Source organism: Schistocerca piceifrons, chromosome X (genome assembly GCF_021461385.2).
Source record: "Schistocerca piceifrons isolate TAMUIC-IGC-003096 chromosome X, iqSchPice1.1, whole genome shotgun sequence".
Taxonomy (NCBI): domain Eukaryota; kingdom Metazoa; phylum Arthropoda; class Insecta; order Orthoptera; family Acrididae; genus Schistocerca; species Schistocerca piceifrons.
This window is the reverse complement of record NC_060149.1, coordinates 143,120,978-143,139,906: the sequence shown is the minus strand read 5'-3', so window position 1 is coordinate 143,139,906 and position 18,929 is coordinate 143,120,978. Positions and strand designations below refer to the sequence as shown.

The 18,929-nt window shown below is 39.9% G+C and overlaps 1 long non-coding RNA gene across 1 annotated transcript in view; it reads right to left on the bottom strand.

The window, feature by feature from the left end:
* LOC124723221 overlaps nt 1-18,929 on the bottom strand; it is a 191,742-nt gene that overhangs the window by 115,033 nt on the left and 57,780 nt on the right. The gene's annotated exons all lie outside the window — the stretch shown is intronic.

The window sequence follows — 18,929 nt, the reverse complement described above, 5'->3', positions numbered from 1 at the left end:
ATAATCGAAGATAATCCTGGTTCTCGTGGTCAGAAGAACGAATTGCAACATGGGACCACATGCTGTTCCCTCGCATCTTTTCCGATTATCAGTAAAAACGGTTATTACAAAAACTTATACAGATGAAAGTCTTTGCCAACGACTACTGCAGTTCTGCTGTACACTGAAGATACAAACGTGCAAAACACTCCTTTAAAGTATTTATGGGAAAGTAATACACTTATATAAATCATTTTTCTGTATTGTCGCTGGACACATTAACACTCTGATTCTATGTATGCTGCTTGTATGTGTATGTTTTAAGTTCTATCAAGGGTTATCAGTGAAACTATTAAGAAATATGTAATTGTTATGACATGGAGCTGAATTTTTTCAATACATATTTCCAGGAACTGGCTACATTTTTCCTGTAGAAATAGGCTCAATGTATGGTTAAATATCCCTTAGTCATAACTAAAAGAGATATTTTACTGTTATATTACTAAGAAATGCAAATCAGCTGCACTCGTGTTGTACAGTCAGAAGATTTTCGCTGTTGACAGACGCTATAAACAGATTACGGACAGATAATACGACACGTTGAATTTCATCTGGACTTTATAGTAGCTATTTATAGTAGACCATTTTTATATTTGATGAATGGTAATGGAATGAAACTTTACGGCCCCCCGACATTGTACCACTCTTGTCAGATTTGAATTCGTTCCTTGTTTATCCACACCGGAGAAAAACTTTCAGTTTCGTGTTTTCTGTTTATTAGAAAAACCACATACTAGCTTTTCCATAATTATATAATGTTGCAAATTATTCAAGAGTACAGCGTGGTCAAATCGACCAAAACTTTTAATTAAATCAAGGAATATACCTTACTTACCACCTTCGGCGTTTTATTTAGTCCTGCAAGCGCCAAAGACTCAAGAAGCATAAATTGCACTTTATATTGATCACATCCTGAAGTCAAACTGAAATTCAACAAGGAATTAACAATACCGATGTGTATTACTACGCCGGCCGGTGTGGCCGAGCGGTTCTAGGCGCTACAGTCGGGAACCGCGCGACCACTACGGTCGCAGGTTCGAATCCTGCCTCGGGCATGGATGTGTGTGATGTCGTTAGGTTAGTTAGGTTCAAGTAGTTCTAAGTTCTAGGGGACTGATGACCTCAGAAGTTATGTCCCATAGTGCTCAGAGCCATTTGAACCATTTTGTATTACTACATATTTGTATATTACCTTCGTAAGTATTGGTGGAAAGTATATTAGCATTTGATTGTTTACATTGTCTCTCTCCCACTGTTTCCAAACTGGGTTTCATTAACAGTATCTTAACCTGTCTGGGAGTTGAAACCACACCAACTAAAGTTTTCGATTCTTAGTGATCGAATTATCTATCAGCCTAACCCTTTATTTTAGTGGCCGTTACCTAACGGATAAGAGCTGATGGGTTTTAACTGATACGGGGGCTGTTTCCATTCGATTTTGGCTGCTCAGTTATACCCTACTCACGGGACTGAGGTTTTGCAGTAATTAACGTCATGTAAGTTTTCGCTAAGTAAGGTAATATACAGTATTATCATCAAACACAATAGGAGACAGTCATTACCTTTGTGATATTCACCTACAATCTCAATACAGGTCAAACATATCGAAATATCGTCGCTCGCTGTTCTAATAATCTGCGCACGCTTTCCACACGGCAATCCATTGGCCGGCGCGATAGACGCGAACGCGTAATATTGCCTCTCCGTGTTTTATAGTCCTCCTTTTATAAAACTGTTGCTTTGTCATTCACCAGTTTAATTCTTACAGTTTACTGAGAGTCGACCCACGGTGATGTCGACACACTCAGCCGTTACGACATTTCCGGTACACGTCCTCCCGCTACGCCATTACAACCACCACACTACTCTGACACCACTGTCATTCGCTCGACGCACGCGGCTCTTGACAATCGATTCCTGGCCTGCCGTCGACCTGTTCGAGCAAAATATGTGTATCTCTGAGTAATGGACCGTGGATCCCTTACAGATTGTTGCAAGAAAATCCTGTAATGTGAATTTTGTGGAGAACAGGAGCACTAGACTTCTTCAGAACTGCCTTATACAACGCTCCACTATATCCCAACTGGCCATCGTGCCTACTATTTTCAACTGATAGTACTAAAGCCTCTTTCCGTTTTAAAAGGCTGCGATTCGTCGGGGTGCTCTGGTGTTTGGCTGCTGACAAAGGTCAAGCTCATCGAAGCCGTGAAAGCTGGTAATGGGGAACAATGCAATCGCCAAAACTCTTCTCCATTACTCTTCATCAACATAACTTGAGTCAATCTCCAGCCTCTTCGTCAGAATGAGTGCACAAGTTAATCATAGCACTGCGAAATAAAACTGGCTTGTTTTGTTTATAATAAACGGTGAAGAAGAGTTTCAGCAGACAGGGTTGGTCCATCTTCTTCTGCTTCAACCATCGGGCGCCTGCGACACCAACAAAATTTAACATATTTTGAGGAATTCGAAATGAAGAAACCGACAGTTACTCGGAAGGAAGCAAGATTTCCTTGCTGAGCGGTCACTGGCAACAATTACCAATACTGTTCAAACAGACGTCAAGTTTAATGAATCTCGGTGCCCAAAAGTATAAAGAAATTCTGTTCACGTGTATGCTGCTCCTGCTCGTTATATCAGTCATTCTGAAAGACGAGACGCTCTTCGGATTCTGCAAATTTTGCAAACAACCGTAGTGCTGAACTCTGTTTCTGAATATTACGTGAAACGTTGCGCGCAGCATCTACTTCTTCACACTAGTTTTTAAAAATTTGTAAGTAACAACGGATCTGAGACCATTACCAAGCATTCTCTAATAGCGTAATATTAATGTATTCCACGTTCTTAAACACGAGGCATAGTTCATTCTGGCCCTCTCTTTTGATGAGAAATGGAAACGAAAATTCATTCTTGTAGAGCTTCATATAAAGTCAGATGGTTGTACGGCAAAGACAGTTTGAGTTCAGGAAGATTAGACGATGTCGTGTCCATTAATCTGTTTCAGTAACGTTGAAAACACGTCCTTCACTCTGTCCTGAAGTTTCATTTACTTACTGCCATTTGAGAAAATTACTTTGGAGCCATCATTCTTCAGGGTCACGTATTTCAGAGGAAATCTGTTCTACATTATTATCGAAGAATTGTGATACTGAGATAATTTATCTTTCAAGCTTCAGAAAGACATTCGAATATTACTGCGGGTATAATAGTGTTTAAGATAATTGTCAATCAATCAATGTTTTTGCAATATATCAGAAAAGGGATCAGGAAATTGCATTTTCAAACATATGGACCAATAGCGACTTGACGCTGAAGAAACTAGCACCCAGCGAGCACCTAGTACAACGTATGGAGGTAAAAAACGTTCCAGATTTTTCATTCTAAGACACTTACGAGTAAATTCGATAATGTTATAGCTCTGACGATCATAATCCTGATTGTATTGATACCTTATTCTTAAAGCGGTGAGGGACAGTAAGGGGCTTATGACACAGCGACTTTTTTCTCAGCGACTGGTATACACTTGTTAATAAGACCACAATACTGTGTTGTGTAACAGTAGCGAAGGCCATGTTCCGTTATATGCAATCTATGGACCAATACACTGTATGCATTCTGAAAACGTGAAGCTTATAAATGTTTACCACAGTTTAATTGTACTGTTTGTAACTTTTTACACATTCGCGTTCTTAGAGCAAAAGCTTTCACTTTAAAAGCGTCTGAAACTTGGAAAAATCTCAGAAATTGAGCTTCAAACGTAAAAAGAATTACGAATACAGATTACCTCGTTTTGTATACACAGACGGTCATGAATTGCGTCTCGTACATTGAATAAAAAAAAGTTTTTAATCACTGATTTAATAATAATGATGAATACATTCACAAACACTTGTAAAATTCTTTCTGCAGATGTCAATACTTTTGAATTCTTTTTCTCGCAAATATCGTCCAGAAAAAAAAGATTGATACTTGAAGATACATTTGATAATCGTCTGCTGTACTCACATCGTCCGACGAATGTAACAAGTTGTTTGTACCGGTACGGTAGTAGTTAATGTTATCCCTGGAAACGATGTTTCAAGCTACAGACCTAAGGAAAGCATCTGAAAAGGTGTGATCCGTTGGGATACACATTTTCCACGGATGGTTGACGACACCGAAAGAAAAGTGCAGCGTCGTTCCATGTGGTTGTGGCTGAAAGAAATAGCCCAGCCGCTTTTGGAAACTTCTTTTCTTAAAATCATACCTGTACCATTTTGCAGCAGGTATTTCCTCTACTTAAAGTTTCGGGAAAAACCAGAAACACAAGAAAACATCTTAATACTCTAAGTCGATAGCAACGGAATTTCCTTGATTTACACTTTACTAACTTGATCCGTATATTCGTTACCCTCCAAAGACAAGGAAGAGAAATTACGAAACTATTGTTTTGTACTGAACATAATAAAATCTTGATTCCAGCAACTTCGATGGCCTTGTGTAGAATAAAACCATAAGGACTAATTACAGGGAAATTATGCTTTCCTCTTAAACATTTCATTTGCAAGAGTAGCCAGCTACTATGTGAATCATTTGAAAAATGTTCTGAAGTTCTGATCGATGATTGTATATGACATGTAGGCGTTTCATTATTGCATTAATTTTGTAATTTTTTGTCTTGCGTTAATGATAAAGTAATTTTTTGTTTTGCGTTAATGATATTAAACACGAAGTAGTAAGAAACTGAAATTTAGTTCGCTGCATCGTTTACAGAGAAAAAAAAAGGAGATTCGTGGCCGACCACTACACATGCTCCTCAACGCCGTTTTTTCGTCCTTTTTTTTACTGGAGCTGAGTGCTGCAATGGACTGCTGCTGACATCTAGCGACAACTCCGCGCAGCTCACGATGCACGCGGCAACGTACACTTCGAAGCAGGACAATGTTTTGAAGCGCTGTTTTTATTTGCAGAACTCAACGGTCCATCGGAGTTTGCTCTACCACTATAATGTCACACAAGAAATTTTTTTCGCTGGCGGTAAATGTTATCTTGAGCCACATCACGTACGAGTTTTCTGCGACATGGAGAATACTCTTGCAAGCCTTCACGAACCATCGTTACTAGTCAGACGTTTCTCCATACTTCACCGGCTAAGCATTTAAATTATTCTGAATGAATTAACTGTAAATATTCATCGAATTGGCTGGCTACGCATTCTTAAATATTTTTTCTTAAAAATTCATGTTGTTTGTAAACTGCTGCGAACAGTGTGTCTACCTATTTTCAACTCAGAACACTTCAGTGTAGTGTGGATTCCCGATTCCGAAGCCGGCCGCTGTATTCGAGCGGTTCTGGGCGCTTCAGTCCAGAACCATGCTGCTGCTACGGTCGCAGGTTCAAATACTGCCTCGGTTATGGATGTGTGTGATGTCCTTAGATTAGTTATATTTAAGTAGTTCTAAGTCTAGGGGACTGTCGTGCGGTAGCGTTCTCGCTTCCCGCGCCCGGGTTCGATTCCCGGCGGGGTCAGGGATTTTCTCTGCCTCGTGATGACTGGGTGTTGTGTGATGTCCTTAGGTTAGTTAGGTTTAAGTAGTTCTAAGTTCTAGGGGACTGATGACCATAGATGTTAAGTCCCATAGTACTCAGAGCCATTTGAACCATTTTTTTCTAGGGGACTGATGACCTCAAATGTTAAGTACCATAGTGCTTATAACCATTTGAACCCAATTCGGAGAGTAACTATCACGCAACATTCTCATAGCTTCGTGCTACGATATTCTAATGATACTTTTTTTTTTCTAGCAGTTTACATCAGTGCAAAAATTCGTTCTTTTACCTCGGTTCAGACTGCGGTTTAAATGGTTGCATGAGATGGTTCACTGACGTGACGACAGCAACGCTACATGCTTTGAAAACCATTGTGTTGCTCAAACTAAATTTTGGGTCACTTTACGCTACATTACACTGAATTTCAAGTTTCTAGCAGAAATGCAAACAAAGTCATTAAGAAAAGACGGTAAAACTTCAGTAACCCGGTGAAACATTATAGACAATAACTTTCGAAAAGATTTTTACGACTACAGTTCAAGCAATCAGTCTCCGCAAATACATTAGTGTTAAGACGTTGTTAGTAGACAAGCATACAAAGGCAGCAATTCTGTTTCTTTTTTCATTTTCCTTTTTTTATCCTTTTTCTGAAAACTGTTACTCCTAGAGCGAAGTAAAATTGACGATATTTATTTATGGTGAAGAATTCAGGTATTTATGCGTTTTACATACTGGTAAATTTGTCAATCATAAATAATGCATCAAAGGCGTCACTTCTTTTGCACAAGTAATATTTGTGGAGTAAAAATTCAACTACGAGAAGGTGTGTGCAGATATTTTCATTGTGGGATTCGCGTATAATGCACTACGGATAATCTTTATTTGCATTCAGACATGGGCGCCAAGGACTGAAACAGACTTGGTGGGCTTCTTCATTCCGACGTCGCAGAAGTCTACCGTCTGCATTCTTAATCGCTTTGTGGCCAATGTCTTGATTGCCGCTTATATTCTGGTGTATGCCGGGGCTGATGTGTCACCTTCCATACAAATGCATCACACACTGTCATCATGCTCTTTCCTACAATTTTCTTTTCTTTGTCTTCACTGCACCCATGGGAGTTTTTGTCGTGACTATTCCGTTACCTTGAACTTCAATTCTGTCTTTTATTAATGACAATTTAAAGATATTAACGTATTATTACATGCGGTTCACTGATCGTACTGTAACTGGGAGAAACATAAGTGTCAGAGATTAGACTGAATTTGTTTACTATTGATGGACTGATTATCACTCGTTGAATCTCACAGTACATGTGATAGTAACCTGGAAAGCAAATCTGTAAATGTGAGGAAATAAACTTAAATTCCAGCTTTTCTGGAAATAAAACTGAAGTCCTGTTGCATGTTCTAGAAAAACGGTTTAGCAGCATTATTTTGATAGTTTTTAGTCGTTGCTCCAAATAAACAATAATTATCACGCATTGAATCTCACAGTGCATGTGATAGTAACCTGGAAAGCAAATCTGTAAATGTGAGGAAATAAACTTAAATTCCAGCTTTTCTGGAAATAAAACTGAAGTCCTGTTGCATGTTCTAGAAAAACGGTTTAGCAGCATTATTTTGATAATTTTTAGTCGTTGCTCCAAATAAACAATAATTATCACGCGTTGAATCTAACAGTGCATGTGATAGTAACCTGGAAAGCAAATCTGTAAATGTGAGGAAATAAACTTAAATTCCAGCTTTTCTGGAAATAAAACTGAAGTCCTGTTGCATGTTCTAGAAAAACGGTTTAGCAGCATTATTTTGATAGTTTTTAGTCGTTGCTCCAAATAAACAATAATTGTCTCGATTTCCCTAGCATGACAATATCATTTTCTTTTTAAGATATCAGGCTCCACATGCAAAAAATTTTTAGTTTTTTTTTTCAGGTAAGATGGTTAGTTTTACTGCTGCCTTAGGTAAAGTTTGTAGAGTTGGTTTCCAGAACTTTGAAAATGGGTAAATAAATAGTGTAACAAACAGCAATGGTCAAAATCACAGGATACCATCTCACTGTGAGAATTCTTACTATTCAGTATGACGGAAACATAATGAAGAGTTTCACTGGACTCGCATTCGGGAGGACGACGGTTCAATCCCGTCGCCAGCCGTCCTGATTTAGGTTTTCCGTGATTTCCCTAAATCGTTTCAGGCAAATGCCGGTATGGTTCCTTTGAAAGGGCACGGCCGATTTCCTTCCCACTCCTTCCCTAACCCGAGTTTGCGCTCCGTCTCTAATGACCTCGTTGTCGACGGGACGTTACACACTAACCACCACCACCACCGCCATAATGAAGAGTTCGACATCATTAGAGTATGCAAGTTACATGACTGAAACGCTACATGTTATAAGACCACAAGAAGTCTTATACAGCTGGCAAGATAATTCGTACTTAAACTGTTAGTTACCTTAATAACACGTAAAGAGTAGTGGCGTTCTTTCGGGCAATGTATTCATTGACGGTAACTTACGTTCCAATATTTCACATCTACGTACATAATTCAGCAGTATTTTAATTCCTCAATTAGTTACATGTCTTGCTTTGAATCTAACAGCATCACAATTAATTAAATCAAACGTGAATACGAAAGTCGATTGGTAAATCATAATGCTCTACTAGGCAATGTTCTGTAAGTGGATGGTATGCAGTCGCCTGCTTCAGATCTGTAACATACCCATCCGGTAATAGGAATCCGATCCGTAATGCAATATTTTTCACAAACATTAAGCATTGTCAGAGATTAACTGAGGAAGAATACCAGACCTAAGGGTTTGTAGGCTAATCACTCAGCAACCAAGAAACACTTCAAAATAGGCATTACAGAATTTTGCTTATGCTGCAAGAAAGTGTGGACTCCACTTTGGATACCTACTTAAAAGATGCTGCTCAGTAGTAAGAGAGAAGGGAAGATCATATATATTTTCGCGTTCAATTATTATTGTTGTGTTGTTATGATCATGCAGTTCGTCATTCTTGTGTCTTTCCAACTACAGTATCCTCTTTATTTCAGCATAACTGCTAAATACCACATCATCGACGGTCTGCCTTACGTACCAATATGTAGACCTATTCCTACCCTTTTTTCCTTACGCCATCCTTTCAATTCCAGTTTTCAGCAATGGCAAACGTCATGTTGTATGCATCGCCGTCCTGTCTGCCCCATTTATTATGTTCTTTCTTACGCACTTTTTCCATTGACTCGCTGAAAGACATCTTTTCGATCAATCTGCCTGATCTTCAACAGTCTTCCGTAACAACAGATTTCGATGACTTCTAGTCGTTTCATTCCTGTTTTCCTCACGACCCACATTTCGCACCCTAGCATAGCTGTGCTCTGAACATCGCTCTTGAGAAGTCTAGTCTGGTCTTAAAGTTTCTATTTTTGGTTATTAGCTGCTTTTTTATATGTACAGGAAACCCCTGAGTTTGTGCACCCCTTACTACTATCCCTCTCTTGAATCTTTTGTCTATTGCTGTTCCACTTCCGAGATAGCAAAATTCATCGACCGCTCCGAGTCCCTCTTTTCTAAGTTTAACAGTTAGCATGTTAACCCGTTCGGAAACGATTACCTCAGTTTCCCTTTTTATTCACTTCTGATCTCACTCCAAAGACGAATATGAACACCACAGTGGTCCCCAGACTTGACTTACTCAGGGAATTATAGGAGACCTATAATTAAACGTTGACGACGAATCACTAAGCAACTTTCCATTTTTCGCATATGTAAATCATTGCCAGTTGTGCAAGAGCCGAAAAGTAACAGAAAAACAACTCCTAGGACCGATGGGTGGGTTTAACGTGCCGATATCATATGTTGGTTCTGACCCGTTACGTAATGATGCTGTGTCGTGTGCTGTCACCCGTACACGAAGAGAGAGAGAGAGAGAGAGAGAGAGAGAGCAGAACACTAACAATTGTGATGGCAGAGCCAAATGTGAAGTAGCCCGAGTGTTCGGTAGGTTGAAAGGAGACAGTTTGGTTGTGGGGTCATAAGAATAACTACAATACTTCAAACTTCCTGGCAGATTAAAACTGTGTGATACTGGCGGAAGTAAAGCTATGAGGACGGGTCGTGAGTCGTGCTTGGGTAGCTCAGTTGGTAGAGCACTTGCCCGCGAAAGGCAAAGGTCCCGAGTTCGAGTCTCGGTCCGGCACACAGTTTTAATCTGCCAGGAAGTTTCGTATCAGCGCATACTTCGCTGCAGAGTGAAAATTTCATTCTGGCAACTACAATACTTGTTACGACGCGAATTAACCGAGCGAGGTAAGCAGTGGTTAGCACGCTGGCCCGCATTCGGGAGGACTACGGTTCAAATCCCCGTCCAGCCGATCAGATTTAGGTTTTCAGTGATTTCTCTAAATCACTCCAGGCAAATTTCGGGATGTTTCCTTTGAAAGGGTACGGCTGATTGCCTTTACCATCACTGACACAATTCGAACGTGTGCTCCATGTTTAATGACCTCGATGTCGACGGGCCGTTAAACCCAGTCTTCGTCCATTCTTTCCTTTACGACACATATTTTAGGTATGTTTCATTCGATGAGTAGCTTATGATCGCTATTTTTTAGATGTCTCCAGTCAAAGCAGGTGGTCAGTATCGGTAAGTTCAGTATTTCTAGACCGACAAAGATCCGAATGAGACCTTAACATCTTTAGTCTTACATGTGGCCACTTGGCTAACTAGTAATGCAAAAGCGAAAATGAAATGAATATATGTTTCCTGTCAGTAACTGACAAATAACTCGCAGGGAAGGTACTGTAATTGTGAGTTTTTTAGCAGTCGGACCGGCGAGGGTGGCGCGACGCAAAACGCGGTATTGGGCACGCATGAGGAGTCCAGGCCCTGCCGCTGGCGGGACATAAAGGAAGAGTTGGGTTATTTCGCCCGGAGTATCCGGCCGGCAATAAGCTCTCGGTGAAGGCCGAGCAGACCCGTGTGTTAAGAGAGGAGAGCATAACACAAATCTAAAAGGCTGTATGGAAGGAAATGAACGCTTCAGTGGGAGCACAAATAAAGGAGCGCGTGAGGAATGGGGCGCCGGCGGCTACCCGCGCCCTCGCCTATTCAACATTCCCAAAATCTGGACGGCCTATCATTTCCTTCGCTCGCATTAATTGTACCCAGATAAATCTACGCGGCCTTATTTATTAAGAATATTATACGGAGCTGTAAGTTTAAAAGCGCAACAAATTATCTTATTACTAATACGCATCGCTGGTACATTCTTTCTATAAACTTAATTTAGAACAAAAATCTCGACTATATATCTCTAATGCGCGCTAATATATCACTTTAGCCTTTACAGAGTAATATGTGGTTGCCTTGTATAAATATCCATATTCATATATTTTCGAGTTTCGACCGTTCCGCGCCCGTATTAGGGAATTCAGCTTCTGGGGAGATCTGGACAGTGAGAATTTATTGTGAATCATAAATAATGTAATAAGGCGCGCCGCGGCACGCCCACGGACGCGTCACAGCGCCCGCCTGTCACCCCCTCCCCCTCCCTCCTCCCCCCCTCCCGAGACAAAAAGCCCGCAGGTACGGAGGTAAGGCTAACATCATCTTACAGCTGCACGCGCCTCGATTGCGTCTATTTGCGCGCTTCTCAAATCGCAAAGGAGACCAGGCGTAGCTGATTTTGTTTTCTGCGCTTCTGTTACAATATGCGACTGGCCGAGACTTTATTTGCGTTCCAGATCTCTTCCAATTTCTTCAAAATCCAGCATTGTAAAATAACGTGAAATCAAACTATTTATGAGTACAAACTATAACTAGATACTAAAACCCATAAAACCCAGCAGTTCCGAAAATGCTACAGCTTCATTTAGTTTGCACTCGGACTAGATGCAGAACACTTATTCAAAATTTTCCGCGACGTGACTGTTTTCAAAAGTTCGACTTTCTGTAATTGTTCTATTTTAAGGTCGCAATAACTTTGTTATCGGACGGATCGTAACCCGTTGATTTCACGTAACGTTAAATATATGACCGATTAATGTCGCCGGTTGAAGTGGCCGAGTGGTTCTAGGCGCTACAGTCTGGAACCGCGCGATCGCTACGGTCGCAGGTTCGAATCCTGCCTCGGGCATGGATGTGTGTGATGTCCTTAGGTTAGTTAGGTTTAAGTAGTTCTAAGTTCTAGGGGACTGATGACCTCAGAAGTTAAGTCTCATAGTGCTCAGAGCCATTTGAACCATTTTTGCTTAATGTCCTACATATAGACCACAGAAACTGAAGGTTATATTTATTGGTACCTGTCATGTCTAAGAAAGTGAAATAAAACTTGCTGTCGAGAATACCCTATTCACCAAATGGTTCAAACGGCTCTGAGCGCTATGGGACTTAACAGCTGAGGTCATCAGTCCCCTAGAACTTAGAACTACTTAAACCTAACTAACCTAAGGACATCACACACATCCATGCCCGAGGCAGGATTCGAACCTGCGACCATAGCAGTCGCGCGATTCCAGACTGAAGCGCCTACAACCGCTCGACCACCCAGGCCGGCTCCTTATTTACCATCGGATGCTAAATATCAAAGGTAAAGTAGACATCAATCCAGACAAACGAATAGTTTAAACATCACAGTACAGTAAGAGGCATGGTCACGGTTCACCACATATTTTTTGTTACTGCGTTAAGTGAAACCCCGACACGCCAGTCGGAAACTACAGGGAAGAGAAAGCTGTGAGAAGTCAGCCAATCACACGCTGACCGGACCTCCTTTCAGGATGACAACGTGACACCAGCGGCCCCTATGTGAAGAGGGCATAAAGCCGCAACAGACGGTGACGGGCAGTTCAATAGCAGCGTCAACTCTATTCACTTCGCTTGTACTCTCTATGTAGTACAGACTTGGAATCGTTTATACTGAAGAAAATTGTTTTGTACTTCGCCCTTTGCTTGCGACACATCTGTGTAATTGCAAAAGTTAAGTATTGTAAATGTCTTTTTGTAATAAAAAACATTAATACCATTTGTTTGAACGTTTGTCTAGCGAACCGAGTAAGCAGGATTCTAGACACCACATTTTTATTGACATTTATAAAGGGCAGGGGAATAGTGTACTATAAACTAATATATCCTCCCTCTCCAATCGCGGATGGAGCTGGAAAGCATGGAAGTTTGTGCTCCTTTGCGCAAGCTGTTATTTTGCCTAATTTACGGCAACTTCCTTTGAAGATTTGTCAGTAAGATCATTTATATTCCCACTGTCTACCCCACTAATACATGCCCTGCGACAATTCACACTACCATTCTTCGTATACGCTTGATTCCCTTGAAGTCCAAACTGATATGGGTCCCATGCACTGGAACAGTGTTCAAGTATATACTGTGCAATCGTTTCGTATAAAATCTCTTTTGTAGGCAAACTGTAGTTTTTCCAGTATGCTAGCAATGAATCGTAGAGTGTCTTATTTTCCGTAAAAGAGCTTGTTAAGGTTGTTCCACCTCATATCGCTACATATCACTCCTTCAAAATGTGTCTATGGTATGCTAATTCTGTATGTGACTCATTAATTCTGTGTCAAAGAATACTACATTTCTATGAACCGTGAAGTGCATAACTTGTACTTCTCTTAATTAATATCCACTTTCCAGTCTTTGCATCGGTATCTACCTGGATATTACGGCATTTTTACCGAATAGGATTCCCTCATAGATAACTGTACCATCTACGAGAACCCTGAGACTGCGGCTAAAACTCTCCGCCAAGTCACTGATGCATAACCACGAACAGCAATTGTCCTATTACACTCCCCCCCCCCCCCCACCCCCCTGGAGCACACCAAATATTACTTCGATGATTGTAGATTACTTGCAGTCAAGGATAATGTGCTGCTTCCCACCTGTGAGGAAGTCTTCGATCTAGTCGAAAACACCAATATACTTCCATTATGTCGATGTGGTACCGTATAAACAGCTTTTCGAATGTCTGCAAACACCTATTCTCCTCCACCCATCGTATGCGAAGACAGAAGCCAAGTTCTGCATCGTCGATGTTTTTCAGAAATCATGTTTGCTTTGAAGAAGAGAGTTATTTGTTTCTTATTAGTCGCTTTCAGAAAGTAAACGTACTCCGATTCGAATGGTTAGCAATACTTTTTGTCAACGCTGTAGTACTCTCTCCCTTGTAGTCAGAAGTAGTACGAGTGAGGTGTCGCTGTGGTAAAGCACTCAACTCGTCTTCTCAACGACGGTGGTTCTTAACCCCAACTGGTCATTCAGATTTAAAGTTTCCCGTGATTTCGCTGCATCGCTTATGGTCAATCCTTGGTTTGTTGCTTTCAAAGGACACGATCGGTATCCTTGCCCATTTCGAGCCAGAGCTCCGTCGACAATACGTTAAACCCTAATGTTCCTTCTTACAAAGAATAAGAAAGTAACCGAAAACCTCATACGTTTTTTATATCTGCGACGTAAAACCGTGAATGCTAAGATATAAATAACAATGTAACAAACTGTTGGCTGCATCTTGTTAGTCATGAAGCCTTCTCAGTCAGTTTCACACACTGCCACATTGTAAGGTGGTCAGGTGTTAAACAACGAAAAAGCAGGCAAAATCCAAAGGTGGAACTCAAAACTTCTAGGCTTTACTTGATGATCACGGGCTATGTTGCAGACGGTCAACGGAGCGGATAAAATTTACAATTTTAAGACAAAATAAAAATTGATAAATTCTTTCGCATCTCAGAGTAAATTTCAGTTAATAATTTGTTCTTGAAAATATGAGAGTCCGACTAGGCGAACCGAAGGAGGTGGCGTAGTGATTAAGGTGCTGCACATACCTACATCGATTAAGGCGAATACTTATACGGTCCCTTAAAAAAGGACTTCTCCGATTTACTTCTCAATCCTTCTCCGGTATGAGATTGTGCTCCGCCTCTAATGACGCCTATGTTTGACGGGGCATTAAAACTTAATTCCCTTCTACTTTTCTTTTACGCTATATGTCAGCTAAGGATAGAGTTTAAGCCACTAACTTAGTTTAACGCTTTCTAAAATACTCCTTCAATTGTTCAAGTTTTTCTTTCCAGTCTACTGTTGTCCATTTCCTTCGGTGCCTTCTTGGAACAGTTTTGTCTTGAAAATTTTCCCATTTCTTAATTTTGTTTTTGTATATTGTTCTGTCTTTAATTCCTTGTTCGTTTATACCAGTTGCCTCTAGTTCTTCTTGCACTTTGCTAAGCCAGTTGGGTTTGCTTTTTAATTTTTCAAGATGTTGTACAATTTTTCTTGTCCCTCTGTTGGATTCATTCTTTTCTGATTTCGTTTGTAATTTTTTCTACATGTTTTTATAATTCGGTGCTACTTCTCGACTTATATATATATATTTTTTAATTTTGTTCTGTTTTTCTGATTTCTTCATTTTCTTTTATTGTATCTGATGCACATGTGCATTACTCCAATATTAGGCCTACTGTCTTGCAATGACGATTTTTTTTCATGTTTAGAGAGTATTTTTCATTAGAAACATCTTTGAGGAGTGGAATTTTTTGTAATCTTGCTCTGATAGCATTCTTTCAACCAATAGTAGGTATTATGATTGCCACTATATGCTTAAAATTTTTCTGTTCGTCTGACAGTTCCGTACTTTCATCCTTTTCTGATGGAAAAGTCATATTGTTTGTCGTTAACAGTTTTTTTCGAAGGAGACTTGTAGTCCGGCTTTTTCAGCAGTTTAAGTACTTCAATCTGTTTTCGTGCTATTTCTTTATTCGTTGATACAACTAATAAATCAACTGTAAATACTAAACATTCAAATTTGAAAGTACCCCTTTTCCAGGCAATTTGTAGCCTGCATTTCACAGATTCTGTCGATCCCTTCCTCCATTCTCTCACCACTTTTTCAGGTATAAAGTTAAAAAAGATTGGAGGTAATCCATTCTGTTGTCTAGCTCCTACCTTAATCTGAAATGTGTCTAATATTTCTCTCATCAGTTTTACCTTAGATTTTGTATTTGTTAACGTTTATCGTAAAAGTTCACTTATTTTCTTTACTATTACAAATTTTCACAGAGTTTTGGATAAAATCAGCCTGTCTCTAATGTAATAAGGCTTTTCAGAATCTGCAAGTGTACATCATGGTTCCTTAACGTTTTGGTTCCTTCTTGGAGTGGTAGATTACGATTAATTATCTATTCTGCAGAGGACTTACCTCTTCCAAACTCTGCTTGCTGCTCTCCTAATACTGTATCTTGTCGTTCTTCAATTTCCAACACAAATACTGCAGGGAGCAAAGATTTCAGTTGTTGACGTATGTTTTTTGTTTCATACTGTTTTGCGGTTATATATTGGATTGGCAACGAGTGTCTGAAGATTCTTCTCTTCCACCAGTTATTTGTCTGTAGTATCCGTTACTCCGCTACGTTCAGTACATTTTCGTCACTCTGAACTCAGGCAAGCCTTTCAAAACGCAGTTCGCACTTAGTACAAAATACCAGTTGTAAATTGCCCAGGACGATTCCTTATTCTTAATCACATACTTCTTGCGGTCTCTGGAAATGGTGGCGGGATAATATTCATCTGATCGGGATTTAATGAAACTAAAGTGTAGCAGAGTCCCCGGTTTTGGGTGCTGGGAAGGCCAGTCCAGCACCTGCGTCAGAGGTCCCACATGCCGCACTTTCAGCACAAATCTAGAAAATTGCGGGCCCTCTAATCACAGCCTGCGAGTAATCAAGCGAAATCACAGTTAATAACTCGGTCCGTTGCAAGCGGAAACGCCTTTCCCTGCCTTTTCGCATACTGATTCCCTCGGAGAGCGTGGTCCGGTACCAGATGTAGGAATATAATACGGCCTTTCCTTTCTGACATCGAGCTCTTAGAAGGCGTCTGTTGCAGATAATGCACGAAAACTGAGCTCAAAACTAGTGATGTCTGAGGCTTTTGACGCGAATGTAGTACCTAGGAAACGATTTGTGTTCCTTAAACGACTTCATATTCGCCATTGACTGTACATTTATTACAATATACACTATTGCAGTTTCGACATTGGGTAATTTTCAAGTGGTGCTGAAAACGCAACAGCAGACAACATTAATAAAATGAATAAAAGTGACTACTGCTGTGTTTCAATCACTTGTAACCACCTGAAAATGACCGAAGGTCGAAATTGCAACAGTGGATATTGTAATAAATGTACAGTCATTTAACAAATTCTACGAGACTGTGAGGTCACAAAAAATGCAAATGTGGTCTGTTTATGTTAGTACTTTATTATTTAGTGAGATTCAACTTTTGAAAGAACTCGTGTGGCCATTTTTCCATTGCCTTCAAATACTGTACCGTACTCACGAACACATGTCTGTATATTGTTTAAATTAAATCACGTTCAGACCTCTGTGGCTATAGACTTTTTTTTCCATACTGAACATGTTTCGGATAGAAATTCACTTTCAAAAACTGTCATTATAAAGTAAAGGAATGAGAAACTACTTTAGCTTGGTGATATCTTGCAAATACGTGCATTTAATATATAGGTTGACTCTTACACACAAGATTACAGCAACCACCAACTTCTTATAATGCTATTTATTTACTTAAACAGCGCCGTTAATGCTTTCGAACCGATGGGTTCATCTTCAGACGGCTAGTCCACATTTACATCACATTTTGAGTTTTGTTTCCCCATCTGACTAAACTTCCTAGGGGTGGTGATGCCCTACAACCAAAACAGGATGTGAGATAGCGTCTTTTTAATCATAATTGTGCCTCACGACGATTTTAAGTGATGTAAACAAACTATTATTATTAAGTGGAAGATGTTTCGGTTACTTACAATGAAGAATCCGCGCCATTACGTCCCAGTGCAGGTTATTTATCATCTTGAAACGTAATGGCGCGGATTCTTGATTGTAAGTAACCGAAACATCTTCCATTTAGTAATAATAATTTGTTTACATCACTCAAAATCGTCGTGAGGAACAATTGCGATTAAAAAGACGCTGCATCACATTTTGTTTTGGTTGTAGGGCATCACCACCCCAAGGAAGTTTCGTCAGATGGGGAAACAAAATGTAATGTAATACGTGAACTAGCCGTCTGTAGATGAACCTGCCGGTTTAAAACCGGTAGCGACGCTGTTTAATCAAATAAATAGCATTTTAAAAAGTGGCTAGTTGCTGTAATCTTCTGTGTAAGAGTCAACCGATATTTTGTACACAGCCACGGGCTCAATATGTGAGTTTTTACAAAATAGCACATGCATTAAACACTCCCACAGTGAGGGGTTCTATATTCGTCAGTGGAATATGTAAATAGACATATACAAAAAGGGCAGTAGTCAAGATAATATTGCGGCAAAGCGCTAAAAAATCACTTATTGTGATCAGCTCACGATTTCAAGTGTAACTAACCCTGACCGAGCGAGAGGGTGCAGTTGTTGGCACACTTTACTTGCATTCGGGAGGGCAGCGGTTAAAATTCCCGCCCGGCCATCAAGATTTAACCTTTCCCTGATTTCTGTAAATGGCTTAAGGTGAATGCCAGGATGTTTCGTTTGAAAGGGAACGCCCGATTTCCTTCCCTATCCTCACCAGCTCCACGCTTGTGCTCCGTCTCTCATGACCCCTTCGGCGATAGGAACGTCAAATTCTAATCTTTCTTCTTTCCTTTCGAGGTGTAACTGATTGCAGTTTGTGAACACAGAGAAGAGAGCTGTATCAAAGATCAGCAACAAAAAATATATCGTTGTGTAAGCAGCTTAAAACTTCAAACATAACTGATGACAGTTTGTCTAAGAGAAAACAAGTATTTTAATCGATTAAAATGTTTTCACTGTAGGATGACCTTTCAAACAGTTTTCTTTGCATAACCTGTCATCAGTTACATTTGAAGCTGAGTGCTCATCACACGATGTGATGCTTTTGTTGTCCTTTTTTTTTTTTTTTCAAGCTTTTCCTGTATATTATCTTGACGATTCCCCATTCTTCCATACGTGTATTACAGTGACAAAAATGGTAGTTCTTACCACTATGAATCTGTTAAATGCCCGTATTTGTAAGATGAGATCATGAAGTTAATGTCAGTTCTCATACCTTCACTTTGTCCTGATCACTATTGAGAACGCACTTTGCTAGGATATATGCTCAACATGAGATATAAAAATTTACAGTGAATCGACAAGTATCTGAAGATGGTGTCATTTCAACAACTGATATTAGTAGAAGTCATGTATCCTACAAAATATTTCTTCGTTTGGCGAAGATTTTTAAAACTGTGTTAATTAGACTTCCGTGGAAGTGAATGCAAAGTAATATCGTTTCCTGTGAAGCGTTTTACTTCCATGATTTATGCACTCCTCTGTTGGTA